General features: G+C 37.5%; 1 long non-coding RNA gene across 1 annotated transcript in view; it reads left to right on the forward strand.

Moving 5' to 3' along the window:
• Window positions 1–14,434, forward strand: part of LOC118917097 (uncharacterized) — a 43,365-nt gene extending 28,931 nt beyond the window's left edge. The window contains exons 3-5 of the long non-coding RNA XR_005026667.2: window positions 335–504; window positions 1,001–1,038; window positions 13,874–14,434. This is a non-coding gene — a long non-coding RNA (uncharacterized LOC118917097). The remainder of the gene's footprint in view (window positions 1–334; window positions 505–1,000; window positions 1,039–13,873) is intronic.
• The last annotated feature ends 5,317 nt before the right edge of the window (window positions 14,435–19,751 follow it).

Genomic DNA, 19,751 nt, shown 5'->3' on the forward strand with positions numbered 1-19,751 from the left:
TGGCTTCACATGAATGCTTTATGGTAGCAAAGCTTCATCAAGGGGACCGTGGCAAAGTCATAGGAATGCCTTACTTCTCATCTTGTTATCTCTGTCACGTGATCAGCAAAGCTGTGTCAATACACCTAATGTCTTGAAGAAGTTTAAATGAATTCTAAGTTTCATTTACAGCCCTCTCTATTCCTAGGGCTTAGCCACTAGGCCAGGGAAAGAAATGAAAGAAGATGCCATGTTATGCCTGGAACACTTCTTCCCTTCAATGATTAAGGCTTTGCTGTTGGGTGAATTTTGTCGTGCCCAACTCCTTCCTTCCTAAGTATGAGTTCTTTTCTAGGAGTCTCCTTTGTACTCCCAGTACATACACTTCTGTAACTTTGCCACACCATCATATGAGACATACCCAGATGTGTTCCTGTCCTGGTCCAGGATGGAGCTGGGATATCCCATTGCAGCTGTTTTGAAATCTGCCGCCTGTGTCCAGAGAGGAGCATGGGGAGCCAAGAGGTAGTTACTTAAGTGTAATTTACATGTTAGCTGTTTCTCATGGCAATGCACCTGTGTTTGCATGTTATTTCTTAGTATTTTAAGTTTATTTTAACCCAGACAGTGATGGAAACTTTTCAAATCCATCCTTCCCCACTCATTCACACCTAAAAATTTAGTTATCAGCATAAACTCTGCCAAAAACTTTGTGGGGACAGTGAAGATGGGGTTTATATTGCATAGTATATTAGTTAATCTAATCTAGGCTATACCGTGATAATAAATAAGGCCTTGAATCCTGGTAACTCTACACAAATAATATATATTTCTCTCTCATGTAAACTCTAATGCCTCCTCCATCTTTTCCCCCAGCTTTATGGAGATACAATTGACATAAAAAACTGTATAAATTTAAGGCATATAACATGTTAATTTGATATATATTGGAAAATGTCTACAACCATAGTACTAGCTAACACCTTTATCATGTCATATAATTATCATTTCTTTTTTGTAGTGAGAACATTTAAGACTTACTTTTCTGGCAACTTTCAGGTATATAATGCAGTATTATTAACTATAATCACTATACCCCTCCTCCATCTTGTAGTTACACCATCTGGATCATTTTGCCTCCAAGGTCACAGAGCAGGAAAGGGACAGAACAGGAAAAAATTTAGGGGGAAAGTTAACATACTCCTTTTTGCTTACTTTCCACTGATGATTGATTTCACTGATCTGGTTGCATGATCCCACTTAGATAGCTGTATAGAGGCTCGGACATGTAGAGCAATACAGACTCTTAGGTAGGCACTTACAGCCTCTCCATTCTCTGCCCTTCTAGTCATCAGATTTCCAATGACTCCTTTCACAACCATAGGACATCACAACCCAGCCTCAGGGGAGACATCCCGATAGTCCAGTCCAGTCACTTCATCAGTCTCTCTGGAGTACATGGGCCTTTCTACCAGGTCCATGTGAAGCTCTTGTTGATAAGGTGACCTATGAACTGAAAGGAAAATCATATGAACTTCCCTGCTTCACTGGATCTACACTGGTGGAAAGGGGCAGGAAAACCATGGTACATATTCCTGCTCGGAAAGGGCAAAATTGGGGATGCTCAGCAACACTGCAATCTCCCAGGGAAGATGTGGCGAAGGCTCCTTTGCTCTGTGGGCGGGTATTGTTCCTGGATTAGGCCTTAGTTCTGCCCTTGAGCGTTCTTTCAGCCATTGTACTCTGGTTGCAAGCTGTGCCTCTGAGATCAGCTTCCTTTGCCACTATTCTCTTCAGCCACCTCTGAAGGGGGCACTGGGGAACATGGCCTCCTTGAGAGCCACATGGTTTTCTCGCTCATCTTTGTCATGGAACACTGGGGACTCAAGAGCTGTGAGTCTCAAATGTCAGTGTTTTTTTTAGTGCAGACTCATGGTTTCTTTGGTGATGTAGTTCCCTCACAAACATAGTAAGATTCTGATATATTTGCTTCCAATAAGCTCCATGTGTTTGTGATCATAGCTTAAGTTCTTTTCTAGACAGACAGAGTTCTAAAAGCTTTGTTTCATTGCTTCTCTCTTCCAAGTATTTGTCAACGTTGTGCTGCCTTCTTTGAAGATGTCTGAATAATACATGGGGAATTCACACACTTAATCTGATCCTTGTCCTGGGCCATTTCATCCAACAGGAAATTTCACTGTGATTTTGTTGCAGTCTTTTGAGATCTCAAGTTTTACTGTTTGGGCTCTGGAAGTACTCACTTTTTCAATTTTCAAGTCTCACAGTTTCTGAGCCATGCCTATCCCTTTCACTTCTGTTTGCAAACCAGCCAGGCTTTCCTAAGTTTATTTCATCCTTGTAATCTTTTGCCAAACACAGGCAACATTCGCTTTCAACATTCTTTCCCTCAGTCAGTGGGCTTAGAAGCTTATGGTCTGCCTCTCAAATTGCCACGGGAAATAATTTCATTAAAATGCTTTCCCAGGCATAAAATGGATTGTCATCTCCCCAGCTTCCAATATGGGATTCCTTGCTGCCTCTGTCTAATTGCTAATCCATTGCTACAAATTTTAGGTTTCTTTGTTATGGTTTATTACTGGTACAGTTTCTGAATTTGTTAGGCGAGGCTGGAATATGCTGTGGAAACAAATATCCCCATCCCAACCTAATTTGAACACAGAGAAGTTTTATTTCTTCTTTATGCCCAATCCCTAGTCCTATTTCACTATAGGCCATTATTAAAAGCTACCATAGGATCAGAGGGGTGTAAACTGTGAGGAAAGTGGAAGAGGAAGTTCAGGATGACATTGACATTTTGCTTGGTAAACTTGGATTACATGTCAGTATTATTGTTTAATATATATTTATTTGTATGTTTATTCAATGTGATTAAGACAGTTTATACTGTCTGAATCATTGGCTCACTCCATTGAGAAGAACAACTGGTAAGAATAGGGAGAGGAATAGACTTTATCAGATTTACCAGAGTGAAAATTAGCAGAAGCTTGTGTTAGTGGACAGATAAATAAATCTCCTCTATGGTACAATCACACTTACTTATTTTTTGCATACATCACTAAATGACTTTTGTGCTTTCTTCTGGTGGCTTATTGGTGGAAAACAAACAGGTGTTTTTATTTCTTTTATCCTTTTTCAGTTTTTCTTTTATATATATATTTATTTTGTTTTATAGTTTATTTGCTTTATGGTTTTTAGCAAACTTGATAAGTAGGCTTGGCTGGTATAATTATCATTTTCCTTTATGATGTGGAAACAAAGGCACCTGTGACGGTTCCTGGCACATTGAGGTTCTTAAATTTAAATGTTGAGTGAATGAACAGGAAATTAAAGATTGAATGAATGAATGAAGCAGATTACATGACTAGTTCTAGACTGGTTAGTAAGTGACACAATTTAACCAAGTTTTCTATGGCTTGTTATCCCCGCCTCAAAGCAGCTTCAAAATGCAGGCTACACTTCTGCCATAAATATTTTCTTTAGAGTTTTGCTGATGAATTGAAGTTTCATAACAAAAAGAAAGCAGATGGCATTTGGGAGGGACTTATACTTGCTCTTTGAACTGTGTTTCTGTTTTGCTTGTTTATGCAGAGTGTGCATGAAGGTTGCCAGAGCCTTAATTTCAAACTGCATCATTTAATAAAATACAATACGGAGAATTAGGAAGAAAGGCTGCAGGGGAACATCATGCTTATTATCTTTGTAATGAGAGGACTATTTTTTCTTCCATCAGTTGCCAGTGATGAATTTTTTTGTTTCCTTTCGTCCGGGTACAATTGTGATGTTGAATGAGAGGAATGTGAAGTGCCACTTTAAAGCCAAACATTCAATTCCTCCTAATTCACAAGGGAGAGAAGGAGCAAGTCGTGCAGCTGGGAGGTGATGTTTCTTCCCAGCAGCTGTCATTGAATAGACACGTGCAAGCCATAGAAGTCATCTGCCACAAGAACCCATCCAGAATTTGCTATGTGCATCTCTCTTACTAACGTGACATGAAATAGTGAAGCTTTCAAAATCAAGTACTAAGACTTCGTTCTTTTGACATGGGTAAAATGAAATGGAGAGCTAAGGCAATTATGTGGATAAATCAGGCCAAAAATATCCAACCATTGAGGGGAAAAGTTATTTCGGCTCGAATTATTCAGAGTGACTGTCCATGTTCATCAATCGGTCAGGATAATGAGTTTTATCCTATACTTTGCTTTGTCACTATAGATATATCTTTAGTCTATGCATTTGAATGACTTTGCGATATTTCATTTCACTGGAAATTATAATAATTGAATTTGCAAGCACTGTGTTAAAAAATTGCTACTGCAGTCCAAGAGATAATAGTCTAAGAGAATTTAAACTTCATTATTCCTTAGCTAGCAGGATTATTGGAATGGAGGTAGAGAGAGAGGTATGAAATCTGTTGGAAATCAAATGCTTGTAACTAAGCTGTCTCTCCCATTTAGCATCCCATTATCTTAAAATATCCTGGTCTGTAGCTTCATCTGCTTTTCTGGTCATTTGACAACTGGTTAAATGAGCCTGAAAATTTCATCAGGTCCCATACAAAAATAATATATTTTTATATTATACATACAAGTGATTCCTTTTGTGTACTGTTAATATCCCTTATTTATATACAAAGAGCTAAATTTTTCAAATATGTGAAGGATAAGCAAGGCCAGTCCTTATGTCTGCCAGTGCATTGGCATGGAGCTTCCTACCTGGAATCTCAAGTGTGCTTCACCTACAGCTATCCTTCCTGGGTCTTCATGCTTTCAGAGCCACCAGAATCACCTCAGGAAGTCCAGCGTCTCCCAGCAGGACGAGGGAGAACTTCTGAGCACCTAGCTACTACCTTGGGTGGCCTGGTCCTGCTAGTCTACTGTACATGAGGGACAACTCATCACTCAGAAGTTACAAATCATGAACGTGTTCACTGAAGCAACAGAATACTAAATAAGAACCAAATGCTTCATATTGACAGACTTAAAAAAAAATCTCTACCATAAAACTGCACCATGAGGAGCGACCCAGAAGAATGACTCTATTGCTTCCAGTCACAATAACAATATGAAATTTTGTTTTTCAAAATGGAATAATATGTGTACTTTCTGATTGAAAAAATACTTTGCATAAAATTATCAGGAAAAAACTAAAGGAGAAATAAATATCACCTACAATTCAATTAATCAGAGATAACCACTTGTTGTGGAAGGAATGTTTGTGACTCCTCCTGTCAAAATTCAGAGGTTGAAACCCTAAACCCACATGGTATTTGGTGATGGTATGTGGAGACTGGATCTTTGGGAGGGAGTAAAGGTAATAAGCCCTGATCCGGTAGGGCTGGTTCTCTTTTAAGAGGAAGAGATGCCAGAGCTCTTTCACTGCTGTGTGAGGACACAGCAAGAAGGAGGCTGTTTGCAAACCAGGAGAGTTCTCACTGGAAACTATGCTGGTACCTTCATCTTGGATTCCTACCTACAGAACTGTGAGGAAACAAATATCTGTTGTTTAAGCCATCTGTTTTATGGTATTGTTATGACAGCCCAGACAAACTAATATAGACTAATATTTTATATGCTTTTATACTTTAATATCCTTCCAGACTAAAATACATCCACATATATACATATATAAATGCATACAGATATGGCACTATACCCACTGTTTTCTATCAGCACTGTCCAATAGAAATATTTGGTGAATCACACACATAATTGAAAATATTTTAGTGGCCATATTGAAAAATTTGTCTTTAAAAAGGTGGAAATTACTTTAATATGTTTTATTTAATCCAATATATCTAGAATTTTGTCATTTCGACATATAATCAATTTGAAAATTACTCGAGATAGCTTATGTTCTTTTTACATTCTGAGTCCTTGATATGTGGAGTATATTTTATATGTATTGTACATTTTAGTTTCTATTGACCACATTTCAAGTACTACAGACAGCCACCATTTGGACAGAGCAGGTTGAGATCAAGGGCTTTTAGTCCTGGATTTGAGTTGGGACTCTGTGCTTTAATTGCCGATGGCCTTGGGCAATTTAAATAACCCTCTAAGCCTTGGGTTCCTTGTGTTTAAAATGGAAGTAAGCAAGTATCTATATTAAACGGTTGTCATGATGCCTAATCGATATGATAAAACATTTACACTGCATGGTGGACAGCACTCAATAAATTTTGGCAAAAATTAATTTTGTAGTTCTAGAATATGAATCCCCATTTTATAATAAATGCTCATTTGTATACCTGAAACCATCTTCTCATCTAGTAATATCTTTCCATAAAGTCTAAATCAATGGGCAGCTACCAGAAAGTAAAGTTGTGACCATCAAAGGTCCTGTTATGTCATTGCAATTCAGTCTGTGTGTGTTTGTTTCTGACCATGCTTTGGGAAAAGTACATGGGTGAGAACTTGCTGTCACAAAGATCTTCCAGGGCTGAGATGTGACTTCATATTGAACTGAATTCCAAGATTGGGTTGCCTTATGTTGAGAGCTCAGGCAATATTTGTAATGGCGGTGAATGATAAAGCATCTTTTAATTTCTTAGTTGACATGCATCATAATACTGCAACCATTGCCAAATTAAGTAGCCATTTCACGTATTGACAGTCTCAGCAAAAAGGCTAGGAAAATCAATTCTGAACATGAATTACAGCATCTCTTTGAATATCATCTATTTTGGTTGTTTCTATAATCAGTGCCATGGTATCTTCTGTTTCTTAGTTGTAGGATATTAATGAATTCCTGCTTCACATTTTCTGTGCTTGTTATAATTTCTGTCAGACAGGTAATAGCAGTTCCTGGCACAGTAACCTCTCCAACACTCTCTAACTTGATTTGCTGACAATTCCTCTATCCTCAGCTCTTGTGACTAGAGAAGAGGTAGAGTAGAAGGGTCAGTCAAGGGACAGAGATTATCAAAAAAGTTTAAATAACTAAATCATTAAAATGCTGATATCTTCCCATATGACAAAGATATTAACAAGAAGAGGAAATAGTATATGAAAGCATTTTTCATGAAATGAATATAATGGGATTGGGAAGAGGAAATTATTACCAACCTACTTCATTCATTGCAGTCTGAATACTGGCCTTTCGTACTCATCTTCTCATGTCCTAGTTCCTGTTCTCACTTTCTGTCAAGAATAGCAAATCTATGTGGCATTTTTGTGAAGAAATGAACTGGCCTTAACTATGTTCTTTTAAAAATAAAACTGTTACACTAGTTATTTTTAAATGTATCCAGTGGAAGCGACAACCGAAGTGATTTGATATCCATCAGCATCCATTTAAAATGAACTAGAAAAAACTCTTCTTTAAGAGTTATCTTGTTCTCTTTTCTCACTTCCTCCACAAGTATTTTATCCCAATGAAATACATATATTTTTGACATTTCTTAATTGATATCCTAGTTCTCTGCTACCAAAACATGTTTATAAGTTAGAATTTGTTTTTTTCTAATTTTGTAAGGCTCTGTAAGTTAAAACTTTTTTCTCTATTGAGTTATAACTTTAATTAACTAATAATTTATCAAGCCAAAGAAAACATTAAAAGTTTTTAGTACATCATTGCAAAACATAAAAATATACTGAAAGCTCATTTCTTAATGAGAAGAATTGTGTCTTTGGGTTTGTCTCCTGGGAAGGAGAACTTAGGATGTCTCGATGGCAATATTTCAAATGATCCCTTGGGACAATATACCATGAGAGGGTAAGGTGTGAGTTGGAAGTGTTTTTCTTTTGTAAAATAGGAAAAGGGCAACTATGAAAGGGATGTGGGGTGAGGAAAGGAAAAATCCAGAAGGTACAACTGTAGGTCATTCTCCTGCAGATTAGTTTTCAGAAAGAATGTACTTTATGTGGAAGCTGATGATCAGATCAGGAAATTGGGTTCCTTGAAATTTCTGTGCACATTTCCTCCTTTGGAATAATCTTTGTGAAGTCTTAGGGGTTAGCAATTTTTCTTGGAAGACTTTATAACTTTCCTATAATTCTTGATGAAACATTGGATGAATGGAAGGGATTTGAAGAAGAAAACTGCTTTCAAGCTCTTCATCATATTCTAGGCATAGAGGCTGTTTGACAAGGAATAAGCTCTGTCAGTGTAGTATAGTGGAAAGACCCTGTTTTGGGGGCTGGTTTTGATTTGTGGTTTTTTACTCATTAGCAATTACACTGCCAGCTTAACTGTTGTTATTAGTGAAGTTGGGATAGCCTGTAAATGAATCTGTCATTAGTGAAATTAAAATAACCAAAAAGAGATGTTACAGAGTTGCTGTAAAGATTTCAATGAAATAACGCAGTTAAAGCATCTGGATCATGAAACATATAATAGGTGCTCAATAAATAACATTTAGAAAAATGTATATGCATAATCAGTATTTACTTTCAGCAAAATTCTTCAGAGGAAGGATGGGCTCAAACATGCCCTAAGATTGGTCTCAGTTTTACTCACAATGGTAACCAGATATTTGCCTCCTGACTCAGGGATAATCTCATTTGTCATTTTCTGAGAAAAGAGGAAGAAACAGCAACCTACTGCTCTCCCAAATTCTGCTTGGAAAATTGTAGGAATTTTTCAGCCATCTGCAAACACAAGATGATAGATGCAAAAGCCACTCAGAGAGAAGGCCTCTTATTATAGACACTGATCAGCTGAAATCAATGCCCCAACAAACAGCTAGAAGGTTTCATTTCACCAGAGAAGAGCTCCTGCTTTGAAATGTTTTCAGTTTCCATGACAAAATATTCTTTCACAGCCTCTGCATCAGTGAGCTGCTTTGTATTTCTAGTGCAGCTAAGCAATTAAAAGAAGATGAATAGATGAATTCTGGCATGTGTGGTAACAAATGGCATACTTAAGGTGACAAGGTTTTCTGTGTTAACTGGCTTCACAGTCACTTGCAGGTTTTTGAAAAATATTCCTCTTTTATCAAGAGTTTTTCCCGCTTAATCTCAGTTTAAAGGCTATTTTTTCTCAAAGCAAATTGAAAGAGGGCTTTTCAAGTCATCTTTGATGGGACAAAATATATGTACATACTTCCTCTGTGCAGAGAAGCGGCTGCTTTTTTTTATAACAGCTCAAAATTGTCTAAAGTTTTAAGCATCAAGCTGTTCACCGTTAGAAAAGATGCTCATCGTGGCTACAAATGATGGGATGTATGCAGTTGGTCCATTTAAATTGCTTCTCTATGGCTCGTGTTTTTTGGTAAGGTCAGTGCAAAGTAGGGAAGATCTTCAAGGATTTTGGACTCAGGGTATTTGGATCTAGATCATTCCCACAAGCTGGGAATAATGGAAATTTAGATACCATTTTGATTGCAAATTGATTCAGAAAGAAGCAGATGGCATTAATAGCCATTTAATCTTTAGTTTGCATTGTCTGTTTTATTACATTTTGCTCTTTTGGAAAATTCACCTGCCCTCAACTTCATTTAGGAGCTCTGCAGTTGTTTGATGTTATGTTTATTAAATCTGGCAATTAGAATCATAGGGAACACTAACTTACTTGTTTATATATTGTTTTGCAGCTTCAGGAAATAAGTAGTGTGATAGAAGGTAATATATGCTGACTTGGAGGAAAACAAATCTGGATTCAGTTTCTGACTCTGACACTTTTAGCTCTTCAACCATGGGCAAGTTACTTGACCTTGTATAGTTACCAGTTGCAAATCTAAAATGAGGTCCTGGGATGGATCACATTCCTTAAGGGTGGTAATATGGTTTAGTGGTTAAGAACCTGTCTTTGCCATCAGACGTGGATTTGATAGACCTCTTCCATGTCATAAACTGTGAAACCTTAGGAATTTCATTTTATCTTCCTAGCCTTTTTTATTTCCTTACTTAGAAAAATAAATGTTAAAATAATAGTAACTACCTTGTAGGGCTATTGTGAGGATTAAAGGTGATAATACATGTGCTTGATAAAAAAGTAGTTCAGCTGAGAACTCTTACTCTAAAAAAATATGTACCATTTTAAGATTGTCAATAAAGACTCAAATTGTAGAACATTGAATGGGAATTAGATGATTTCTTCTAAATTCCTATCACAAATAGAAAAAAACTAAAAATAAAGTGAAGATTAAGTTACATGCTCCAACTCCCATACCAGTATCTTCCTGCCTCCAACTCTGTAACAGGTGGATGTGGTATATTTGACAAATAAATATGCTGTTAACTCCAAGAACCCCCAAGTATTCTATTTCATCCCCATATCAATGAACCTACAAAAAATTTCCCTGTGGGGGAAAAGGAAACTTTATGATCACTGTATTCTCTTTCCTGCAAATTTTTCATGAGTAAGCAAAGGAATGGACAAAGAAGATAGGGGGTTCAACCTTTGGCAGATGAGTTAAGACATTTATCAAGACAGAGTCCTTTGCCTAGTGAGGACCCATCTGTGACTTCCAGTAAATGAAAAAATATCTGCAGACTACTCCTAAGAGCTGTGATAAAATTTTTGCATTGAATATTTAAATGATTCCAGTTCTTATTCTTTCCATAGAAGATGTTTCCAACCTTCTCCAACCAGTTCATTCAAGAATTATTTTTATTGTACTTTCACAGGAACATTTTGTCTCTTAGTTCTGTTTTAGACACTTCCCTTCAGTCAGCTGAAACTAACTGGAGTTTCCAATGGAGAAAAGGGAAAATGTGAAAACTCAACCATAAAACAAATAAGTATTTTATGACCTGCACTTTGTGAGGTTACTTTGCTGTGTGTTCTGGCTAAATGGTGCCTTTAGACATAATGAATCTTATCGTCTGAGAGACTGCTTGAAGAGGTTAGAGCACTTGCCAGTTATTTAAACCTCTAAAGTGGGACATTAAATGACAGAACACTTCCAGTGTTGTTAGGGCCTGCATGCTAAACACATCTTGCCATTTCACAGTTCTGTGCACGGTGTCTTTTAAAGATAACCCTTTCACTCTTCCCTTGCTCCCAACCCTTTTCTCCTACTGTGGAAAAGAGCTTTATGCAAAGGCATAGAGAACAAATACTGTACAGGATTTATCTACAAAACATGCTGTGGCTGGAGCTGTAATGTGTACCCATATTCTCCAATCTCCATCTGAATAAAGAAAGTGGTATCGTGGGATAGGCTGTTCTACAGATAACGAGTTTTAAACTCATTCATCCTGAGAAATTTCAACTGATACAGTTTGCCTATCAAATGGATTTAAAATTGTATTGTCACTGCACTGATTTCTATGGTGATTGCATCTGCTTTGTGGTTCCATGCCTCAATAGACGGTTTGATTGTATATATCTGCTGCTTTGTTCATATGATTCTGTTTGTAATGATCTGTAATGTATGACCCTGCTATCCAGTAGTAAAGCTGAACATACCCCTTCTGTGATTTTAACTAAGGAGTTCATGTGTTTCTACTGTTATTTTCTGAGAGTAAATGAGGATATCCATTTGTTGGTGAGTTTTTCATTTTCCTTTGTTCCTTCTTTTTCTCAATATCTTCTTCTCTCCCTCCTCTTTCTTTCTGTCTTCCTTTCTTTTTTGATCTATGTATCTTTCTCTCACTGCTTGGGTTTGATGAATATTTCTGCTGAATTTTTGCAAAGAGAAGGTAAGTTGTCAATGCATTTTCTCTTTGTTAATGGCTTCAGTGGCCTATCATGTATCTGAGTGCTGGGTGCTGGGAATAGACAGTGGAGTAGATGAGGCAGACTTTCACTTGTTGATCTGTCCCCAACTGTCAGGGAATAGTCTTGGATCTTTGACTGAAGTCAAGGACTGTCATTTACCTCGTAGTTTGCTGGTTCCAGAAACGAGGCCAGGATTATTTTCCCTTGGAAAGAGAATCAGGTATATAGTTCCTTCAATAGCCTGGATTTCACTCCTGGGCTCAATTAGCTATAAAGAGAGCTTTTATAGGAAAGAGACTTCCTATAAGAGAGAAATGATGCTAAGTCAAATGGAATATAAAGAAAACCATATTCCAAACTCTTTCTGATAAGTAATTTAATATTAACTGAGATCTGCAGTTGCAGAATAATAATAAAAAAAACTCTGCTGCTTTCTCAAGGGAAATATTACTAAGCTGCCTTGCTGAAGTCGGCCTCTGTGTCCTTTCCACAAAATCACCCTCTTAACCACTCTCTGACTAAAACCTAAAAATGTCAATATAAGCATCACAATTTTATTAAATTTGATGCTGATTCAAAATAACTAGATGTAGAACATCATTGAATTACAAACTGACCTTGACGTGGAAGAAATGGGCAACTGTAAGCTGGTGGAACTGGTTTAGTCCAGATAGAAGGGGAGGAAGAAAAACTATGTGTACAGAAACCAGAGGGGCAGAACTGCTGGTGCACAGATAGCAGAAAGCAGATGAGGAGACACATGAACCACTTCATTCCACATTCTACTTAAATATTACCTCCTTGGAGAAAAAACTGACCACCCAATTAAATACAGAAACCTGCATCACTTTCCATCCCTCATTCAGGGTCATCTTTCATTTTACATATGTCACTAATAAATTATATTACATACATATTAATACACATAAATATATAAGTACACAAATGTATATAAGTATATATTAAAATTATACTTGAAGTATGATTATCTGAGTTTCCTACTAGAATACAAGAAGGGAATAACTTTGGATCATTGCTGTAGGCTCAGCACCTAAAATAGTACCTGGCACTAAATAAATATTTGTTGAAACAAAAAAAATCAAAAAATGGAAAATATAAATTGGCTATGGCACATTGTAGCTGGAAGGTTTAGGGGCATTGATTGCTAGTAGTTCTCTCAGCCACTCAACATCTTTTGGGCTTCATGTAAGAACCATGTTTTATTTGGTACACAAATGGTACAATATTAAAAACTTGTCACAGATCTTGAAAGACAGATGAAAAATACATATAGTTCAGTCTTTGCCAGAATTTCCTATGGGATCTATTGCACTTGGAAAAGTCAGAGTGGATTATTTCTTAGAAAAGAAAATATAGCAGGGGTATGAAATTTAATAGTACTTATTGAATATATGTAGAAATATCTAACATTTAGTGAACAGTAGTAGCTAATATTTCCACAGTGCCAGACAGTGTTTTAAATACTTTACATGTACTAGCTCTTTAAATTCTTAAAACAGTCCTCTGAGGTAGGTTTTGTCATTAGGCCCTGTTGTGGAATGAAGATTTTGCCTGGGCTTTCTTCCTGGTTCTTGGGAGGTAACCTCTAAAATCCTTCGAATTTCTTCAGTTATAGGGCTGTCTTTTTGTTATTAGTGGTGGGCCCTGATGGTTTACTCTAATGAGATGATTGTGATAGGTCCTGTCTTACCTGTGGGTTTCAGCCCCAGGCAAGTTCACTATGGACTCGGTGAGAATGGGAAATGACAACTGAATGTTCTTGGGGTAGAAGGGTTTATACACGGCTTTATTCTCATGGCATTAGGTCGAGCACTAGAATCACGCCTGCATCCAGCAGTCTGCAGGTCCATAATCCACCTCCGTCTCTGCCTCTAAACCAGAGCATTGGACAGAGCTCTTTATATAGTGACTCAGTTAATAATAGCTTATTTCCCATGTGGAAGAATTAGCCTAGCAGTAGATCAATTACATCAACAAGTAATTTAGGGACAGGTGAGGCTTCTGGCCATAGGAACTTCCATTTACCCCACAGGTCCCTATATAGTTTCAGGATGGGGACTGGCTGTGCCAAAAAGACCAACCATGTGACTAGAGGATTGGGTCTTGGGGCCACACAATATCAGTTCAACCTCCTGGGAGGAGATGTGGGCTAGAGATTGAGTTCAATTATGTGACCAATGATGGAGTCAATCATGCCTACATAATGAAACGCTAGACATTAAGGCTTAGATGTATCCTGACTCCACAGGGAGAAGACATGGAAGTTGTGCATTTGGAGCCCTCCCAGACAGACCATGCACCCTGTGTCCCTTCTTTTCACTGGTTCTGTGTTGTATTCTTTTGCTGTAATAAAACTGTTATAGTATAGAACTTCCTGAGTTCTGTAAGTAGTGTCAGCAAATTTTCAAACCTAATAATGGGAACTCCCAAATTTGTGGCCAGTTTGTCAGAAGTGCAGGTGGTCTGGGAACCTCTGAATGTATGGCTGGTGTTTGAAATGAATGCAGTCTTGTGGAGGCCTGAGCCCTTAATCTGTGAAGTTTCACTTTCCTCCAAGTAGTATCAGAATTTCATTGTAGCCGTACTTTACAGATGGAGAAATGGAGGCAGACAGAGATCAAATAATTTTTCCAAAGTCCCACAGCTAGTAAGTGGCAGCATCAGGAATTAAATCCAGGCTCTCTACCTGCTCATCATCCGTATGCTGTTTTCTCTTTTGATTGAAGAGCTTTTTTCAGTTTTCAATACATGTAGGATTAGAATGAATCAGTAAGAATTTGTTACCCTGTCCACATTTTGATTTTGAACTTCTGGCACCCAGAATTTTAAAAGAATATATTTCTGTTGTTTTAAGCCACCTGGTTTGTGGTGATTTGTTACAACAGCTCTAGGAAACTAATACAGTATCTCAAGCTTAATATGACCAGAATGGGACTCTTGATCTGCCCCCACCCAAACTGCGCTTCCTTTTAGTTTTGCCTTCTCAGCAAATTGTAACCTTATCCTTCTGGTACTAAAACCAAAATTTGACGAGTCATCCTTGATTTTCCTTTCCCTCACTTCGCACCTCCTACCCTTTATGAGACACACTTGTGCCTTTATCCTCAAAGCAGATGGACCTTTTCCACCTCCACTTTTCTTCAGCTCCATTGTTACCACCCTGGCCAGAACTGCCACCATTGCTGGCTTGGGCTACTGCTAACACTGTCGTCACTGTTTTCCTTCCTTATGCACTTGCCCCGTCACCCTTAAAACAGAACCCAATCTTTTTACTCTGGCTTACAAAAACCCTACCTGACCGGGCCAGTGCCTACCAACCTGAACTCATCTCACCTCACTTTCGCTTTCTGTGCTTTAGACATAAAGATATTCTTTAAGTTTCTCAAATAGACCAACTAATTCTTACCTTAGACCTTTGCACTATTTGCTTTCTTTGCCTGGCATACACTCCCTCTGCTCTTGATGTAACCAGTTTCCTATTGTAACTTAAACCTCAACTTCAGTATCACCTCCTCTAAGAGGTCTTTTTCTGATTACCTGCTTTAACTAGCATTTCTAGTATTTATTCCCTGTCACATGAGCCTATTAAAATTCTTTGCATTACACCGATTATTATCTAACATTTTTCTTCTGTATGTATCTGTTTTGCCTCACTAGGATATAAACTCAATGAGAATAGGGAACTTGCTTGACTGGTTGACCACAGCTTTGCTAATGCCAGACCAGTCCTTGGCATGTAAGAGGAGCTCAGTAAATATTTGTTAAATGAATAACTTTCATTCTCCTTGCCCCTTGCAATACCATGTGAGAATATTGAGACAGGTTTTCAAGCAAGCCTTGGGGAGATCAGATCACTAAGGTAGGGGTGAACTATCATCTAACATGCTCCTTTTTTATTTTTAAGAGTTCTTTATATACATTAGTTCCCTCAGTGGATTTGTAAAGTGTTCCCTGCTGTTGACATACACCCAGTACTTAATTGGGATGATCACATGTCAAAAAACCCTCATATTAATTTCTCAAATAAAAGAAAAGTTATGGGAGCTCTAAAGTTGTTAGAATTGGTCTGGGGGCAGTGGTTCATTGTAGTCAGATGATGAGTAATCTGCTGTTAAGTGGTACCTATAAGCCACTGGGCCCTACTGAGGCATGCCTGATTCAATCAGTTTAAATCACACATGGTGAAAATTTTTGCATTTCACTGATAGTTTTAGAAATTTTTACTGTCATTAGAAAACAATGAAAACCAAATCAGTAAATTTCTGAAAAAGGTTGGCCTTTTAAAGAAGCACTTATAATTGTCTTCACTTTTTAAAATAGGAGTTTCAATTCAACATCTATTTAACTCATGCTTTCAGAAGTTAAATTTTAGGTTGATATAAAAATGCTTGACAGATTCATCTAATATCTTAGAACAAGTAATAGCCTAATGAGAAGTATTCTGTTTTTGTATGGTTTTAGCACAGAGAAACATTTAAAAATGTTTAAAACAGATCAAAGAAAAAATATTTTGAGACACATGAAAATTATATGAAATTCAGATATCAGTGTCCATACAACACACTCATGCTCAGTCATTTACATGCTATGAGTATTCCCACTACAATTCCAACAGAGACCAAAATGGCTTGTAAAGCTATGTGTTTATTATTTGGCCTTTTTCTGAAAAAGTTTGCTGACCCCTGTCCTAACATATAAAAATATTTGAATAATATCTATCACTCTGCTCATCTTAACTATCTAATTGAACATCAAAGCAGTAAGTTCTAAACTCAATTTTCCTATCTCTAAGAACTATTACCATTCAGTATAAGAATAACAACACAAATATATAAGAAATGGACCTGCCCACATCAATTGTAAGGGCGTTATCAAAATGTTCTTCCCTAGACTATATGAGAGCAGGGCACTTTGTTATGGTGTCTATTTATATTCAGGCATACCATTCAGTCACACATGCATTTAGTCTTTGGTGCTGTGACACAAAGATGAACCAGCAAATCCCTACGCTCTAGGTGTTCCTCACCAAGCAGGAAGTTCACCTTTTCATTCCTCATGCAACTCAGTGAGGTGCTTATTATTAGAGGGGAAGCAACAGAAATGTGGAGATCAGGCAATTTGTCTAAAACCCTGAAACACTAGAAATTCCTGTTTCTTTTTTTTCTGGACTCAGGTTGACACAGCAGTGGAAGAGATACACTTTTACAAATAGCATATTGCTGAGCAAGTGCATAGGAAAAGGAACCTAAGGACAGTTCAGACCCAGCCTGGGAAATATCTGTCAGGGAAGTCCATGCCAGAAAAAAATCCCTGGCCCATGTTGTTTCTTTCAATATCTAACAGATTTCTGTGTATGTTCCAGGCTAGACATGGTTGAGGGGCAAGCACAGGGGACATTGGGAGTGGGAGGGCATCAGACTGGAGTCTGCCTTTAGCAAATATATTTCAATGGATCACAGACACCATACTAACTTCGCATTAAAAAAAAAAATCCCAAAAAGACTTGGTGGAGCCCTGTAAAGTATAATAATATAAGGAAGAACAGCTTGGGTGCTGAGAAAAGCTTTGCAGTTTGACCTTTCTCAGATGCAGATGTGATGACCCTCTTCCATTCCACGTGGAGAATGAATTCAAATAAAGGTACACACAGCTGTCCTGTGGAGCCCATGTGTGGCCTTACAAATGAATGCGCTGCCAGAACTCGGAGCAGCCGGGTTTGCACATGCACTGACAGTCACTTCTCTGCCTCCAACTGGAAAGGCAATCAAACGAATAAAGACTGTAGAATTTGCAGATGTTGGAAGGAAACGGCTCCTCTCTCTAGCCTCAGTTATATATATGAAATTTTATAAACACACACACACACATGCACACTTTTTTTCTTTCCTGGAACAACTTGAGAGTTATTGCAGGCTTGCAGGATTCATGACACTCCCCTTTCAGCCTGTGTCATTTTGTCCTATAGTTGTTGATACTGAGTTTGAACACTTAATTAAGGTGGGGTCCATCAGATTTTTCCACTGTCAAGCATATCTTTTCCTCTTTGAAATTAGTAAGCAATCAGTAGAGTAATACTTCCAGACTGTGAATGTTCTCTCATTCAACAATCTTTCATTCATGTTTTGTCATCTGTTGTTGATTCTTGGATCAGTTGTTGCTGTGGTCGTTTGCCAGTGGTGACATGCTGATTCTATTCACCTTTCTACATTGATTAGAGTTTTTCTGTAAAGAAGAACTTTTTTCTTATTCACCGCCACTTAAAAATATTATTTATTTGTCATTATAACATGCATACATATGCATAAAAACATATAAGCTACATTTTGTATCTGTATGGACTGATGTTTTTTAAAAAATTCATTGTCTTAGAATTGTTTTCTGCCATTCTTCATTATGCCATTCTTCATTATGCCATTCTTAATTCTTCATTCAAATTATAATCAGTTTAATTTAGGTCCACACTAACTTAGTCCTGCTGCTGCAAATCTGAAATCTGTATGATTTTTAGGAGATCTGTGTGATTTTTAATGTAACCTGGACCAGAGCTCACCTGGGAAATATGACTATAGCTCTTAAGAAGAGATGTTAAGCATTACCTTCTCATGGACAGTAGGAATCATCTACATAATGTATTGTGTCCATCTTTGGAAAATACCCATGCTATCTGCTTCCTTTGGAATGCCTGTCTTCCTGAGGAGGTTGCCCTTCCTCATCTAATTCCTCACACGTCTTCTGCCATCTGGTGGTAGGTCACTGAGCCTACAGGAAGTGGCCAGGCAGACAAAGCCCTTAGGTATCTGGGGACCACAGCAGGACCTGTGCTGTCCAGTGCTGTCCACGCATCAAGTGACAAGAGTCCTTCCTTTCAACTGCTTATGAGTTTTTGGAGGAGGAAAAAATATGGGAAATTGTGCTGGGATCTGTTACAAATGCTGAGTTCAACCCCAAGAAGCTCTCTGAGGAAGACCATTAATCCTCATTTTAACAGATCAGAAAACAGCTAAATATTCTGTCAAGGTCATACGGCTTGTAAGTGGTAAAGCCAAAATCTGAACCAAATTTAGCTGACTTTGAAGCTTTTTTGAATTTTGTGTTCTTTCCTACTTTTTTTTCAGGTGAATGCTGTTCACTGATATCAGATTTCCTCATTTCCATAATAAATTTAAGGGAGGCCATATGGTCAAGTACTTAAGAGAGCCTGGATTTAGTACTCAGGCCTGACTGTTCAAATTTGTCTCTGTCCCTTGAATCTGGACAAGCCTGCAAGTATCCCTAAGTTTTAGTTTTCTCATGCATATAATGGTAATTTATATATAATATTTAGTTTAAGGAGTTGTAAACATTTTGTTAGATAATATATGTAAAGTGCTTGGCTTGGGGTCTGACAGAATTTGCACTCAATATCTGATGATGATTGCCATTATTAGTTTTGAGAGGAGTGAGAGGGAAACCTTTTAGGCTGGGAAATGTTCCTCAGACCTGAAAGCTTCCTTGATGCATCTTTTAAGAGATGAAGCAGTGAATTATTCTTGCTTTTTCCCCTTGACCTTACTTAACATTTAAATTAAAGCAGTTCTTAGCCAAACAGTTCCAGGACCTCAGTACCTGTAAATCAAGACAGTCATCTGTGACTGATACATGGGATTCTTAACTTTTTCCTTTCTCTGCTTTTTTGCAGACCAGAGTCCTCAAAGACCACCTGACTTAGGAAGAATAGTTATTTGAGGTCACCAGTACTTAATCTGTGACAGTTTTAAATCACTGGAGGATAAACTTATTTTAGGTGACAATTTTAAGGCAAATTTTTATATTTATCAATGTTGCTAAGACAAAGCAATGGAGCATCATATTTCACTGTCTTCAAATACTCATAGTGTGACTTTTTTTGCATGAACAGGTGCAATTCTCCCTTTACTTACTGCTTATCAAATACATGATGTTTAAGTTTATTAGATACATGTATTTATTTTCTTGTTGTATTTCATAATTTTGTAGAGTACTTTGCAATGGATTCGCTGAAAAATATTTATTGAGTATTTATTATATGTCAGGCACTAAGTTACCCTACAGGTTAGGGTATTAGAAACATTAGTAAATATAAAAATACATGTGTCAAGCACTATGCC

This window comes from Manis pentadactyla, chromosome 7 (genome assembly GCF_030020395.1).
Source record: "Manis pentadactyla isolate mManPen7 chromosome 7, mManPen7.hap1, whole genome shotgun sequence".
Taxonomy (NCBI): domain Eukaryota; kingdom Metazoa; phylum Chordata; class Mammalia; order Pholidota; family Manidae; genus Manis; species Manis pentadactyla.